The sequence below is a fragment of the Syngnathus scovelli genome, chromosome 17 (genome assembly GCF_024217435.2).
Source record: "Syngnathus scovelli strain Florida chromosome 17, RoL_Ssco_1.2, whole genome shotgun sequence".
NCBI classification, from domain to species: Eukaryota; Metazoa; Chordata; class Actinopteri; order Syngnathiformes; family Syngnathidae; genus Syngnathus; species Syngnathus scovelli.
In genome coordinates, this window is record NC_090863.1 from 1,586,785 (window position 1) to 1,602,657 (window position 15,873).

The 15,873-nt window shown below is 45.2% G+C and overlaps 2 long non-coding RNA genes across 2 annotated transcripts; both read right to left on the reverse strand.

Annotated features, from left to right (window-relative positions):
• Window positions 1-360: 360 nt before the first annotated feature.
• On the reverse strand, window positions 361-2,088 carry LOC137841074 (uncharacterized). Its single transcript, XR_011088439.1, has 3 exons — window positions 1,987-2,088; window positions 1,178-1,282; window positions 361-471 (listed from the first exon to the last, which is right to left on the reverse strand). It is a non-coding gene; the product is annotated as an uncharacterized lncRNA (long non-coding RNA).
• An 815-nt stretch (window positions 2,089-2,903) lies between these two features.
• On the reverse strand, window positions 2,904-4,998 carry LOC137839634 (uncharacterized). The gene is made up of 3 exons (XR_011085662.1): window positions 3,868-4,998; window positions 3,488-3,644; window positions 2,904-3,221 (listed from the first exon to the last, which is right to left on the reverse strand). It is a non-coding gene; the product is annotated as an uncharacterized lncRNA (long non-coding RNA).
• Between the last annotated feature and the right edge of the window lie 10,875 nt (window positions 4,999-15,873).

A 15,873-nucleotide genomic window follows, 5' to 3' on the forward strand; every position in this document is an offset into this window, starting at 1 on the left:
ATCAGAAATCTGTTATTGTGTGTGTGTGAATGATTGGCTTGGTTGGAATAACCAAGACAACTTTAGATCCATACGGAGGGCCCCACAAGTAGCCATCAGAAATCTGTTATGTGTGTGTGAATGATTGGCTTGGTTGGACACCCATGGGCGCATGTTTCAACAATCCTTCTATAGGTGTGTGTGCCACTGGTTCGTTTGGGCTCTATGAGGAGAATCACTAAAACCATGTGATCCAATGGTTGGCTGAATGCTGTTTAAGGTACCTTCTGACTAAAGAACAGCTTTCCAACTAAAAGCTGTAAACTAAGAGAACAAGAAAAGGTCTACAAAGTTGATTTCTTACAACAAAGTCTAACTGAATGTTACCTGTTGGCTGGCATCTTGTTTGATGTTATCATCAGGGTCAGAGTCCTGCCAAGTTCTGGCTGGTTCAGGCAGAGCACCGTCAACAGGAGCCTGAGAGCCTGTCACCTGGAATTAAAACCACAAATAACTTACCAACATCATACAGACACCACAAATGACAGACTCAAGACCTGTATAGTTAAATCATGTGAAGTTAGTCCCCAAAACCAAACAAGCTTTTCTAACTAAAGTGTTCCAGTCAGACCTGATGTCTAATCAGCTCCTATAACAGCATCTTTATGGATGTAGTGGAGCATCCTTCAGCATGACACTTTAGCCGTTTAGCTGTTGAGGATGTGTGGAACTATAGCTGTAATATAATCAGCCTCCATAATGTCCATAACCAAAATATGATCTAAAAACATGAGGCAACCTTTGATCCATACGGAGGGCCCCACAAGTAGCCATCAGAAATCTGTTATTGTGTGTGTGTGAATGATTGGCTTGGTTGGAATAACCAAGACAACTTTAGATCCATACGGAGGGCCCCACAAGTAGCCATCAGAAATCTGTTATGTGTGTGTGAATGATTGGCTTGGTTGGACACCCATGGGCGCATGTTTCAACAATCCTTCTATAGGTGTGTGTGCCACTGGTTCGTTTGGGCTCTATGAGGAGAACCACTAAAACCGTGTGATCCAATGGTTGGCTGAATGCTGTTTAAGGTACCTTCTGACTAAAGAACAGCTTTCCAACTAAAAGCTGTAAACTAAGAGAACAAGAAAAGGTCTACAAAGTTTATTTCTTACAACAAAGTCTAACTGAATGTTACCTGTTGGCTGGCATCTTGTTTGATGTTATCATCAGGGTCAGAGTCCTGCCAAGTTCTGGCTGGTTCAGGCAGCGCACCGTCAACAGGAGCCTGAGAGCCTGTCACCTGGAATTAAAACCACAAATAACTTACCAACATCATACAGACACCACAAATGACAGACTCAAGACCTGTATAGTTAAATCATGTGAAGTTAGTCCCCAAAACCAAACAAGCTTTTCTAACTAAAGTGTTCCAGTCAGACCTGATGTTTAATCAGGTCCTATAACAGCATCTTTATGGATGTAGTGGAGCATCCTTCAGCATGACACTTTAGCCGTTTTGCTGTTGAGGACGTGTGGAACTATAGCTGTAATATAGTCAGCCTCCATAATGTCCATAACCAAAATATGATCTAAAAACATGAGACAACTTTCGATCCATACGGAGGGCCCCACAAGTAGCCATCAGAAATCTGTTATTGTGTGTGTGTGAATGATTGGCTTGGTTGGAATAACCAAGACAACTTTAGATCCATACGGAGGGCCCCACAAGTAGCCATCAGAAATCTGTTGTGTGTGTGAATGATTGGCTTGGTTGGACACCCATGGGCGCATGTTTTAACAATCCTTCTATAGGTGTGTGTGCCACTGGTTCGTTTGGGCTCTATGAGGAGAATCACTAAAACCGTGTGATCCAATGGTTGGCTGAATGCTGTTTAAGGTACCTTCTGACTAAAGAACAGCTTTCCAACTAAAAGCTGTAAACTAAGAGAACAAGAAAAGGTCTACAAAGTTGATTTCTTACAACAAAGTCTAACTGAATGTTACCTGTTGGCTGGCATCTTGTTTGATGTTATCATCAGGGTCAGAGTCCTGCCAAGTTCTGGCTGGTTCAGGCAGAGCACCGTCAACAGGAGCCTGAGAGCCTGTCACCTGGAATTAAAACCACAAATAACTTACCAACATCATACAGACACCACAAATGACAGACTCAAGACCTGTATAGTTAAATCATGTGAAGTTAGTCCCCAAAACCAAACAAGCTTTTCTAACTAAAGTGTTCCAGTCAGACCTGATGTCTAATCAGGTCCTATAACAGCATCTTTATGGATGTAGTGGAGCATCCTTCAGCATGACACTTTAGTCGTTTTGCTGTTGAGGATGTGTGGAACTATAGCTGTAATATAATCAGCCTCCATAATGTCCATAACCAAAATATGATCTAAAAACATGAGACAACTTTCGATCCATACGGAGAGCCCCACAAGTAGCCATCAGAAATCTGTTATTGTGTGTGTGTGAATGATTGGCTTGGTTGGAATAACCAAGACAACTTTAGATCCATACGGAGGGCCCCACAAGTAGCCATCAGAAATCTGTTATGTGTGTGTGAATGATTGGCTTGGTTGGACACCCATGGGCGCATGTTTCAACAATCCTTCTATAGGTGTGTGTGCCACTGGTTCGTTTGGGCTCTATGAGGAGAACCACTAAAACCATGTGATCCAATGGTTGGCTGAATGCTGTTTAAGGTACCTTCTGACTAAAGAACAGCTTTCCAACTAAAAGCTGTAAACTAAGAGAACAAGAAAAGGTCTACAAAGTTTATTTCTTACAACAAAGTCTAACTGAATGTTACCTGTTGGCTGGCATCTTGTTTGATGTTATCATCAGGGCCAGAGTCCTGCCAAGTTCTGGCTGGTTCAGGCAGCGCACCGTCAACAGGAGCCTGAGAGCCTGTCACCTGGAATCAAAACCACAAATAACTTACCAACATCATACTGAGAGTAATTCAAATAAAAGAGACAAAAATCTTCCTTTTTTTAATAACAAATTAATATTCCAACTTGCATACTTGATCTTACTGACTTACTTTTTCACGCCATGGCCATTTAGAATCACCATAGTTGTAATTGATTTCAGTTCCCATTTCTATGTTTTTGATGGCAAAAAGGCACAAATGGGGCTCGTCATTTACTATTTTTTTCATGGTGCAGTTTGGAGACTTGTGGTTGTCATTCACTAATCTTCCAAGAGAGCCATCCTCTGTTGATGCATCAATACTAGGAAAGAAAAAACAGAAATCAAACATTTTGTATCATATAACTAGTTTTTTAGTAAAATAAAAGTTGGCTTACAGAAATAAAAACTTGCAACATTTCAAAAGAAAAGTTGAGAGGGAAACAATGTCTTTGTTAATTGTTAATGCCACAATCCTGATGTGTTATTGAAATATTGCTTCTGAGTGACTCACTAATTTAGGGTATTTTATTCCAGTCTCTTTCTAGAGTTCATAATTATTGTATAGAAAATATTTGGATATACATACCACCAGTAATGATTCTGCCATTCAAAGTCAAAGAGAAATGTACTCTCCTTTTCAGAGTACTTGCTTGTTTGGCATTTTTCTGCTGACAGAAGTTGACCCCTGTATTATAAGATGAACTCTCCTTGTTCAAAGTGCTGGGTAGCAAACACGCCTCTTCCTGCAAGGACATTTTATATAAAACCATTGGTTATGAGAAAATATTTCTTTAAGATACACCTTTAACCAAATAATTGTGGTGTTATCTTACAATTTTAATACTAAGTTCTCGCTTAGAAACAGAAATACAACAACCAATCTGAATTTGATTGTTTTTTGTGTTGTTTTATAAAATAAATAAATATATACTTAATGGATAAATGGTCTAAAAATGAGTTTATTACCTTTTTGATCATCAATAAATCTTTCCACTAGTCCAGGTTTGTCCTTTGAGGATTAAATGTAAAAGGCTGCTTCATCAGCAGGCTTTTTTCTTGCTTTCCTTTTGGACATTTCTGGCTCTAAAAAATAATTCAAAACATGGCAGAGAGAACTTTAACAAGCACTCTATATTAATTTTAAAAGATTTGTAATCATCCACTGTATAAAGACTGAAGGAATAAGCCTGGCCTGAGAACTAACAGAACAAGAGTGATTAAAGAAAGAATATTTTTCAGAAAATACTGATATATTAATGAAAATGTTTGTCGGCTTGAAGCTGAGCTTTGTTACTTTTAACTAGTCACAGTTCCAACCAGGTGCTGCATCCAAAGAAAAGTTATTTCAATAGTTTTACCAGTATAACTCGTTATACTTTTCAGGAGCTACCAACTCGTTTTTATTATGTTTGTGTTTGAAAAGTGAACGTAGCATCCTGATTAGCGGTAGCTAATTAGCCAATAAGCTAGTTTCCGGATAGTTTTATTTGCGTCAGAATGCTTGTGTTATTTAAAGAAAGCATTCTGATAGAAAACCACCGAGAAATACAGAAGACATGCAGATATATCATAACACTGAGCACACACGTGTTTGACGAGTTTTGAAGTGGTTTCGGCAATTACGGCCAGAGTCCGGTTCTGGGCTTAGCAATTATGAAACATTAGCACATCGAAATCATCCTGAATATAACACAGAGCAATTATACATTCTGTCGTTCTCTTTTACACCATTGTTTTTAAAACCACTGCAAGCTAAGATGAATAACAAGTTAAAAAGCCGGACTGTCTGAGGGGAAAACGTTACGCCATCCGAGTGACAATATACCGAATCCGAAGCCATAATCATTGCATATAAACCCCTCGGGGTCTGGACAAAAAGCATTTCTACATCAGTTTCTTGTACTTAGTATTTACATGCAGTTGATTTACTCACCGTGTATGTTGTGTTTCGTTATGAGCAGCGTGTTTCTTCGTCGCGGAGCAGTCTCAGTCTGGCGGCGTCACACGTGGCGAAGTGACGTTAAGCTGGTGGTTTTAGCCGCATGAAGCTAACACATGCAATACCTGCTGATTTAACTAATATGTAAACTGATGGTAAAGAATAAATTACTATTTATTTATACCTTTATTTTTATGTTTAGAACATGAAAAATGCACGAGATGCTGATTTAACTAATATGTAAACTGATGGTAAAGAATAAATTACTATTTATTTATACCTTTATTTTTATGTTTAGAACATGAAAAATGCACGAGACAGTTTTTAAAATAAGCCTAATAGAATGAGCGTATTTTTATAAAGCAAGTGTAATGAATATTAAATAACGTAGATAAATTGCAATTGTAATGCAGGAATTTTATGTTTACAGTATTATTTTAGCTGCTATGGTTACTAAAATAATAATTACCTGGTTTAAATCTACAGGAAATAGCATTTTATTTTCTTAATCAACACTCGGATCACGAGGTGCCCTGATTGGTTGAATCACACACACTTCCGGTAGTGTGTATACTTGCAATACCACTTGCCATGGTCGGGGGGCCGCTACTGAGCACACACACTTCACACACACAATTCTCAACATTGCGACCATGAGGGGTAAGTGAAAAAAATTCGTGAGGCATGTTGTTAGAGCATTTCAAGCTGTTTTAGAGTGGTTTCCCGAGTGGGGTCCATGATTTTGGACCCCACAACAACACAGGGCCCCACTTTGTTGGTGGGCTCCCTGTCTTCGGACCCCCCATACTAATAAAAACAAGTACACACACACGCACACACACACACACACGCACGCACGCGTGCGCACACACAGACACACACACACACACACACACACACACACAGGGCAGTGACTCTGCAATACACATAGATACCAAATGGTCAGGTGACACTTTCCCGCCTTTCCCGGACAGTATAAATCCTTCTGACCTGGAGATGGGGGTTGTTGTTAGATCTGCTGAAGTGCCATGTGTACTGACCGCCATTAAACAACCCAAGATCTTGCCAATAAAGAACCAACCGTTACCTCACATCTTAGTTTTCCTGACCCAACAACGAACATCAACAACAACATGCAACAGCCGTTGGTGGAATCGAACCCGCACTTTCTTAACTGTGAAGCGGTGTTAGGATACGGATTCTAGTTATTGATATGACTCCAAATTGCGATCAACACTTAACACATGAGTCGTTATGTCCTAATCCACACACTGGCGCACCTAACAATTTTGCGGGTTCGTTCTGTCAAAGAGAAGACCAATTGATCAATCAGACCGAATTTACCAATTGTTTATTCCTGACAAAGCAAGCTAATACGGGCGCCCGGGTCCCGGGTCCCTCACACTGAAACTCGTGTGTTCTTGTAACCATCAAGAGACCACACATTCTTCCGGGTTGCCCAGTTATAAAGAGACACAATATGAATATTCAAAGATGCAAAACATTGTGTGATGATTGGTCGATGGCCGTCTCCTCCCCACTGGGTGTTGTTGTGAGTGCAGCTGTTCTTGTGGTTGAGTTTTTCTTGCGAAGCGCGGCCACAAAGTCAGGGGGGTCGTTCTCGTTTTCTCACCTATCTCGAGATGATCTCGTCAGCTGCACGTCTGTCTCGCTCTCGCCTGACCGATATATCCTTTTTGCACAACAAATAGAAGAAAATAACTTTGTGCAAGTTGCCTGCACATTTCTTTTTACAAGCACAGCCACTACTGGAGTTTATATTGTCGTAATTGTATATAGATCTAACGCAGCCTTAATAAAATATGTTTGCAAACTGCCGAAAGCACATTTCCCTTTAGCGGACATGCAAACCAGTTCCCCACCGAGTCGCCAAAGAGTATAAATATTATTATAATGAGTCAAATACAAACCAGATTACGGACACAGTGGAGCCTCGGTTTTCGACCACAATCCGTTCCAGAAGGCTGTTCGAGAAGTGAATCGTTCGAATTCCGAATCATGTTTTCCCATTACAAAAAAAAAAAAAATCCATTCCAAGCAAAATAATAACCGCCTTTTTTGAGCATTTTTTTATTTGCACATTTTTGTTCGATCACGCAACTGCAGCGCATCGCCCACCGCGCAACTGCACCGCGCTGGTCGCATTATTGTGACAGAGCGGTCGCTAAAATATACAAAATATTTTTAAAGTCCTGATGTACTTTCCAAAATTTAAGTGGACCTCAGTGCGCAGGGAGCTTAATTTGGTCTGATCGCGCAACCGCAGCCCACCGGGCGCTCACTGTCGCATTGCTTTAGGAGTGTCTTTGTGTTTAAGATTGGCTTTACTGCTCCCACTTGCTTCCTTTGGAGGCACGATTAGAGTTGATGCAATCCTCAGAGTAACGAGAATGTAACAACGGACGGAGTCAGTTGGCATGCGGGTCCTCTCGGCTCATCTCGCGAGGTTCGACAACCGAATTTCGTCCGACATCCTAAGCAAAAAAAATCACGAATTTTTTGTTCAAATACTGATTTGTTCGAGAACGGGGACACTCAAAAACCGAGGATCCACTGTACAACAATTTAAAACCAGCCTTCGACGAGGATGGGATGTGAACCCAGGTGTGCAGAGCACAACGGATTAGCATTCCATCACCATAACCTCTCGGCCACCTCGGCTTGTTCATCTTGTGTTGACAATTCACGTTATGTACGTTGTGCCAAGACACTTTGGATGAAGTTAATGAAAATCCGACTAGGATGTGATTTGAAATGATGAGTGGAGAGCACAATGGAGTAGCAACCCATCGCCTAAATATCTCAGCCATCGCATCTCATGCATGAGTTGTATGGGCGACATGATATGTTATGTACGGTTTAGTATAAGCCGCAAGGTAAAATGATATATGATACTTTAGATGTGAAACGAAGAAGAGCTAAGCCACAAAAGAAGGGACACTGTCAACAAAGAAACACGTTTTTTCAATGTTGTCTCACCCCAAATCTTTGGGATCATCGGATCTGCAGAGTTGGATAGTTCCACCAACATTTTAACATCAACATTCTTTCATGGTTTGCCTGGGTGTCCTGGCTGAAGATCCTAAATAAAAGACCCTAAACTTATTGTGATTGCATATCGGTCATGATCGTATAGCGTTGTGGCCGTAGCATCCCTGGAACGAATATGGGTCATGGCGTAATTAAATTACTTTGCTGAATTTGTCCGTTGTTCACTGTTGCCAAACAGCCTTCTGTTGAACACAAGCTTCCAGACATTACGTCCACCTACGTTTTAACATCAACTTAATTTTATAAAGTTCTTCCTAATTCATTTTGGCGAAACTCCCTCAGGCGTTCCCATGTTTTTTTAGGCTTGACTGCCACGAGGCAGCGATAGACACACAATTATGACCCTGAAATGACACGCCCAAACCGACTATGATATTAATCAGAATTCATTAATCGCTGAAATCTAGTCCTCAGGTCCATGTCATATTCGCTATCAATCGGAATGTAACGAAGCTGTTTCTACCCAGTCACGAACTGGGGACTTTTCGCGTGTTAGGCAAACGTAATAATCACACTATGGAAACATCTGCTACAGTGGTGCACCTTACTTACTGACCCAAAGGGTCCCTCATTCATTTACATGTTCGGTGATACCTCTCCAAATCCCCACTAAAACATGCAAAGCATACTATTCGACATGAAAGCAAATCCATTTGTATCATATAAGGGCTTTTGACTTGTGATCTGGTGCTCCCTCTGTGGAGTTTGTAGGTTCTCCCTGTGCCTGCGTAGGTTTTCCCTGGGTTTTCCTCCCACATCACAAAAACATGCTTGGTCAGCCGATTTAGTAATCCAAATTGCCCATAGGTGTGGTACAAGTGCGAATTATTGTTTGTCTCTGTGTGCCCTGCGATTGGCTGGCAACCAGTTACGTGTCCCCCGCCTCCTGCCCGATGACTGCTGGGATAGTGTTAGGTTCAAAATCAGCAAAATGATCAGCAGACAAAACCAGTGAGGCAGAATATTGAGTCTTTTCTCGCGAGGAGTGCATTCAGACTTACAGCAATCCGACTACACTAAAAATCTGTTTACACTCCTCGCATACTGAGCAGTAACATTATGAATAAGTACTCATTAGAGAACACATGATAACATATATATACAATTTTTCTAACAGATAGGCTCCAGCACGCCTGCGACCCCCCGCGGTACAGGTAATGAACGAAAAGGATGGAAGTGAATGGGGATCAAATTAGGGCCTGAAGATGGAGCAACAACAATGTGCAGATACTCTTATTAGTTTATACAAACATATATACTTTATCATATCAATCAATGTGTAAATAATTTACCCAAAATAGTTGCTCAATCAGAGCACAGACACAGCACACAGAGCTTTGTGACTTTCACTTACACATAGGCAGTGAGCACAGACACGGCACACAGAGCTCAGTTGAGTTCCATGACACATAGTCACAAAAGATTCAATAAACAGGATATTCAGGTGATAACAGAACACACCTAATCCTTCCCTCCCATTCTCTTCCATGTTCCTGCTTTTGGTCACTATAAAGCCTTCTGATCTGGAGTGTGACCTTGTTGTTTCTTCTGCTGAAGTGCCTTGTGCACTGACCGCCATTAAACAACCTAATATCTGTTATAAAAACTGTTACTCCACATTTTTGTTTTCCTTACTTAACGATGGACATCTTGAACAAAACGCAACAGGCTGTTTTAGCTATGCTATTCACAGCCTCGTCTTGCCAAACTGAGCTTCAAAGTCAAAGTAAAAGTCAGCTTTATTGTCAATTTCTCCACATGCCAAAGACACACAAAGAAACCGAAATTTCGTTCCCCCCTATCCCACGGTGACAAGACATGGCCCACAATAGACAAACAAGTAAACAAGTATAACAACAGCGTGCTGAATAAATAATGAATAAATAACACAATAAATAAATAAATAAATAAATAAATACATAAATACATAAATAAATAAATAAATAAATAAATAAATAAATAAATAAGAGGAGCAAAAAAAGGAGCAAGTGCGCGTACAGCAGACATTCCAGAAAAAGCTCAACAGTGCCGCACGCTACGCAGAAGGGGGTAGCGAGTTCAGGGTCCTATCAGCCTGGAGAAAGAAGCTGTTGGCGAGTCTGGTGGTGCGGGAGGGCAGAAGGTCAAACAAAGAGTGAGCCGGGTGACTCACATCTCTCGCAATCGAGGTTGCCTTGCGGGCGAGATGGGCGGTGTAAATGTCCTTCAGGGAGGGGAGCGAAGCACCAATAATCTTACCAGCCGTATTCACTATGCGCTGCAGGGCCTTCAAGTTCTGTTTAGTGCAGTTACCACCCCAGACAGCAATGCAACTGGTGAGGACGCTCTCAACGGTGCCACGGTAGAATGTAGACAGGACTGCCTGAGGAGCACATGCACGCCTGAGCTTCCGCAGGAAGTACAGGCGGCGCTGAGCTTTCTTTGCCAGTGACGAGGTGTTCGCGGGCCAGGAGAAGTCCTCACTGATGTGCACCCCCAGGAACTTGGTGCAGCTCACCCTCTCCACCACAGCACCGTCGATGATCAGCGGCAGGTGTTTTGTGTGACCCTTCCGGAAGTCAACAACGATTTCCTTGGTCTTGTTGACGTTCAGCAGGAGGTTGTTGTCTCTGCACCACGTGGTCAGAAGGTTAACTTCCGACCTGTACCAAGTCTCGTCGCCCTTCGTGATGAGACCCACCAGAGTCGTGTCGTCAGCAAACTTCACTATGCGGTTGTCGCTGTAGGTCGCAGTGCAATCATGCGATAGCAGGGTGAAGAGCAATGGACTGAGCACGCAGCCCTGGGGGGCCCCCGTGGTCAGCGTGATGCTGGCGGAGATTTTGTCGCCAACACGCACCACCTGAGGCCTCTGACAGATGAAGTCCAGTAGCCAGTCCCAGAGGGAGGTACTTAGGCCCAGCTCGTCGAGTTTGCAGATGAGTCGCTGCGGCACAATGGTGCTGAAGGCAGAGCTGAAGTCCACAAACAGCAACCTCACATATGAGTCCTTTCTCTCCAGGTGGGTGAGGGCCGAGTGGAGGGCAGAGCAGATGGCATCCTCAGAGGACCGCTTGGCATGGTACGCGAACTGGAAAGGGTCAATGGTGGGGGGGGAGAACGGATTTGATGTGCTCCATGACAAGCCGCTCAAAGCACTTCATGATGATGGGCGTCAGTGCCACGGGGCGGTAGTCATTGAAGCAGGACGGTGCAGGTTTCTTCGTTACAGGAACGATGGTGGCAGCCTTGAAACACGAGGGGACGATGGCCTGCTGCAGGGAAACATTAAAGATGTCCGTGAAGACACCCGACAGCTCCCCAGCGCAGTCCTTCAGCGCTCGACCCGGGATGTTGTCAGGGCCCGCCGCCTTACGGGTGTCAATAGCGGCAAGCGCCCTCCTCACACCGTCGGCAGAGAGGCGCAGGGGCTGCTCGTGTGGGGGGTGAGTGTTCTTCAGCGGGCAAGTGCTGTTCTGGGCGTCGAAGCGAGCAAAGAAGTGGTTCAGATCGTTCAGCAGACGGACGTCGCCCTCACAGCTCCTCGCCGCGGGCTTGTAGTCCGTGATGGTCTGAATGCCCCGCCAAAGGCTACGTGCGTCCTTGCTGTCAAAGTCAAAGTCAAAGTCAGCTTTATTGTCAATTTCTCCACATGCCAAAGACACACAAAGAAACCGACATTTTGTTCCCCCCTATCCCACGGTGACAAGACATGGCTCACAACAGACAAACAAGTAAACAAGTATAACAAAAGCGTACTGAATAAATAATGAATAAATAACACAACAATAAATAAATAAATAAATAAATAAATAAATAAATAAATAAATAAATAGGAGGAGCAGAAAAAAAAGGAGCAAGTGCGCGTACAGCAGACATTCCCGAAAATAGCGCAACAGTGCCGCACGCTACGCAGAAGGGGGTAGCGAGTTCAGGGCCCTAACAGCCTGGAGAAAGAAGCTGTTGGCGAGTCTGGTGGTGCGGGAGCGCAGGCTCCTGTACCTCTTCCCAGAGGGCAGAAGGTCAAACAAAGAGTGAGCCGGGTGAGTCACATCTCTGGCAATCGAGGTTGCCTTGCGGGCGACATGGGAGGTGTAAATGTCCTTCAGGGAGGGTAGCGAAGCACCAATAATCTTACCAGCCGTATTCACTATGCGCTGCAGGGCCTTCAAGTTCTGTTCAGTGCAGTTACCACCCCAGACAGCGATGCAACTGGTGAGGACGCTCTCAATGGTGCCACGGTAGAATGTAGACAGGACTGCCTGAGGAGCACATGCACGCCTGAGCTTCCGCAGGAAGTACAAGCGGCGCTGAGCTTTCTTCGCCAGTGACGAGGTGTTTTCAGACCAGGAGAGGTCCTCACTGATGTGCACCCCCAGGAACTTGGTGCAGCTCACCCTCTCCACCACAGCACCGTCGATGATCAGCGGCAGGTGTGTTGTGTGACCCTTCCGGAAGTCAACAATCATTTCCTTGGTCTTATTGACGTTCAGCAGGAGGTTGTTGTCCCTGCACCACGTGGTCAGAAGGTCAACTTCCGACCTGTACCGAGTCTCGTCGCCCTTCGTGATGAGACCCACCAGAGTCGTGTCGTCAGCAAACTTCACTATGCGGTTGTCGCTGTAGGTCGCAGTGCAGTCATGCGTCAGCAGGGTGAAGAGCAATGGACTGAGCACGCAGCCCTGGGGGGCTCCCGTGCTCAGCGTGATGCTGGCAGAGATTTTGTCGCCAACACGCACCACCTGAGGCCTCTGACAGAGGAAGTCCAGTATCCAGTTGCAGAGGGAGGTACTGAGGCCCAGCTCGTCGAGTTTGCAGATGAGTCGCTGCGGCACAATGGTGTTGAAGGCAGAGCTGAAGTCCACAAACAGCAACCTCACATATGAGTCCTTTCTCTCCAGGTGGGTGAGGGCCGAGTGGAGGGCAGAGCAGATGGCATCCTCAGAGGACCGCTTGGCACGGTACGCAAACTGGAAAGGGTCAATGGTGGGGGGGAGAACGGACTTGATGTGCTCCATGACCAGCCGCTCAAAGCACTTCATGATGATGAGCGTCAGTGCCACAGGGCGGTAGTCATTGAAGCAGGACGGTGCAGGTTTCTTTGGCACAGGAACGATGGTGGCAGCCTTGAAACACGAGGGGACGATGGCCTGCTGCAGGGAAACGTTAAAGATGTCCGTGAAGACACCCGACAGCTCCCCAGCACAGTCCTTCAGCGCTCGACCCGGGATGTTGTCAGGGCCCGCCGCCTTACGGGTGTCAATAGCGGCAAACGCCCTCCTCACACCGTCGGCAGAGAGGCGCAGGGGCTGCTCGTGTGGGGGGGGAGTGGACTTCAGCGGGCAAGTGCTGTTCTGGGCATCGAAGCGAGCAAAGAAGCGGTTCAGATCGTTCAGCAGACGGACGTCGCCCTCACAGCTCCTCGGCGCGGGCTTGTAGTCCGTGATGGTCTGAATGCCCCGCCAAAGTCTACGTGCGTCCTTGCTGTCCTTGAAGTGGGTGGAGACCTTGCACGAGAACGCCTTCTTCGCTTCTTTGATGCCTCGGGACAGGTCGGCCCTCGCTGTCCTCAAGCCAGCCTCATCCCCCGCTCTGAAAGCCCTGTCCCTGGCCCTCAACAGTCTGAGGACAGCCCCCGTCAGCCACGGCTTCCAGTTCGCGCGAGTGACGACGGATTTCGAGCAAGTCACATCATCGATGCACTTTGTGATGTAAGAGGTAACAGAGTCAGTATACTCCTCTATGTCCGTCCAATCGTTGTAGGTGGCTGCCTGCTTAAACAAGTCCCAGTCGGTGGTGTCGAAGCAGTCACGAAGTGCATCGGAGGCACCCTCAGGCCACACTCGAACCTGCCTCCGAACCGGCCTGGATGCCTTTACCAATTGTCTGTATGCGGGCAAAAGCAAAACGGTGAGATGGTCAGAAAGCCCCAGATGGGGGAAGGGGGTGGCTTTGAAAGCTCCCTTTTGCGCCGAGTAGACGAGGTCCAGGAAGCTGTCTCCACGTGTCGGAAAGGGAACATGCTGGTGAAGCCTCGGGAAAACAGACTTCAGGTTGGCATGATTGAAGTCTCCAGCGAAGATGGTGAAACCGTCAGGGTGCGCTGTTTGCTGTTCACTGACAGCCTGGTACAGTTCACCAAGCGCCGCGATCCTGTCTCCTTCGATGTTGGAAGGCGGGATGTATACCGCGACTAGCAGAATCGCGGAAAATTCCCTCGGCAGATAAAAAGGACGGCACTTAATGATCACAAACTCCACAAGCGGCGAGCAGTGCTTACATACCACCACAGAGTCCCGGCACCATTCTTCTCGGATGTAGACGCATATTCCACCTCCACGCGACTTTCCCCCTCGTACAATGGCACGGTCCGCCCGATAGCACGCTAGCCGCTCCAGATGCACTGCAGAGTCCGGAATGTTCCCCGACACGAAGTTTAAAATCAAAAGGATCATAAGACTTGTTTCCAACCAGGGACCTTCAGCGTGTGAGGCGAATGTGATAACCACTACACCATGGAAACTGCGCTGACACACATAGCCTTTTGAAGAGCCTGGCACAAGTTATACAAAAGTGTGAAACCTGGTTTTCACCCAGTCTCAAATCAGGTACCCTTTGGTAAAACGACTTAGCCTGGGCTCAGCAAATCGGGCTTCAATTCCCCGGCGCTGAGTTTATCTCTTTGTATGAAAAAATTGCTTTTGCTGGCACAGTTTTGAAAAGCAAATAAAAAAGTTCATAGGTGCCTGCTTTCTTCCTCACTCACTTTTGTTGAACTTTTGCCGGGCTTCTCAAAATGCTTTGGACGTCACAGCAATTTCCATAGCGTAGTGGTCATCATGTTCTTCTAAGATGTGAAACAACCCCTGTTTGAGACTGGGTGGAAACAACGTTTTCTAAATATATTTGTCAGCGTTGTCTGCTTTGCAAAGTGTGCCAGGGACACCTCTGCAAATGTGAGCCAGAAGCTCTTTGAGTCAGCAACAGCCAGGTGTGCGACACTCCGCTAAAATGCTCTCCTGACCATGCATGATAACACATATATACAATTTTTCTAACAATTCCCCCCTGTTTATCATAAGTTCTCGGGGACTAACTCATCACCCATATGGCCACTTCAAAAGATTTTCACTCAAGGGATCACATTTAGCAAGAACTAACTTACACTTGGGAGGAAATTGAGCCTTAATCCTCAAAGCCAGAGTCAGGAAACAAATCGGACAGGTTTACCACAATAGATTCGCTGACAGAGTCGTCACTAGAGAAAGAACTCTCGTCGATCGAAAGGTCATCCCTTCGGAGCAACGGAAAAGTCTCAGCTGGTGGAGAGATAGCAGTTGTAATTAGCCTATTAATTAAGGATCGGAGACAAGGAATGCAACAACATCCACACAGGGTCAAAATGGCAGAGAAAACGGCAATGGAGACCAGGACCGAGGAAACCAGGGTGCGGTACTTTCCGAACACGTTCAACCAGTCGGTCCAAACCTCCGTGTTCACCCCACTGTGTTCCTTCATCCTCCCATTCAAGGTCCGCTAAAATGCTCTCCTGACCACGTGTAGGGCGAAACCAGCCTCTAATCTGTTTCCATTTTTTTGTTTTACCTTCAACTGTCAAGCCAACTTGGCCTGCTGACTGAAGACCCACTCCAGAACTGCCTCCTGTTCATCCATCCAAGGAGACATTCAGTGAGTGCAATTTATCAGGGTACAACCTACTGGAGCCTAATCTGTTGGTTCATGGTCACCCCTAATGAACATTAAAACCTTTTCATGCCCATATCGCTTATTTCGAGTTGCTTTTATTGTTCATCTTGTCATTCAATGATATTCTCATTCTTGGCTATCCTTTCACCATAGTTAGTTTATTTTTGATGTATTCATTATAATTTCAATGTAGATTTGGCAGATAATGTCCACATTATACAGCTAACTTGGGTATTGTTTGTTTGTGTTTGTGCGTGTGTGTGCGTGTGTGTGTG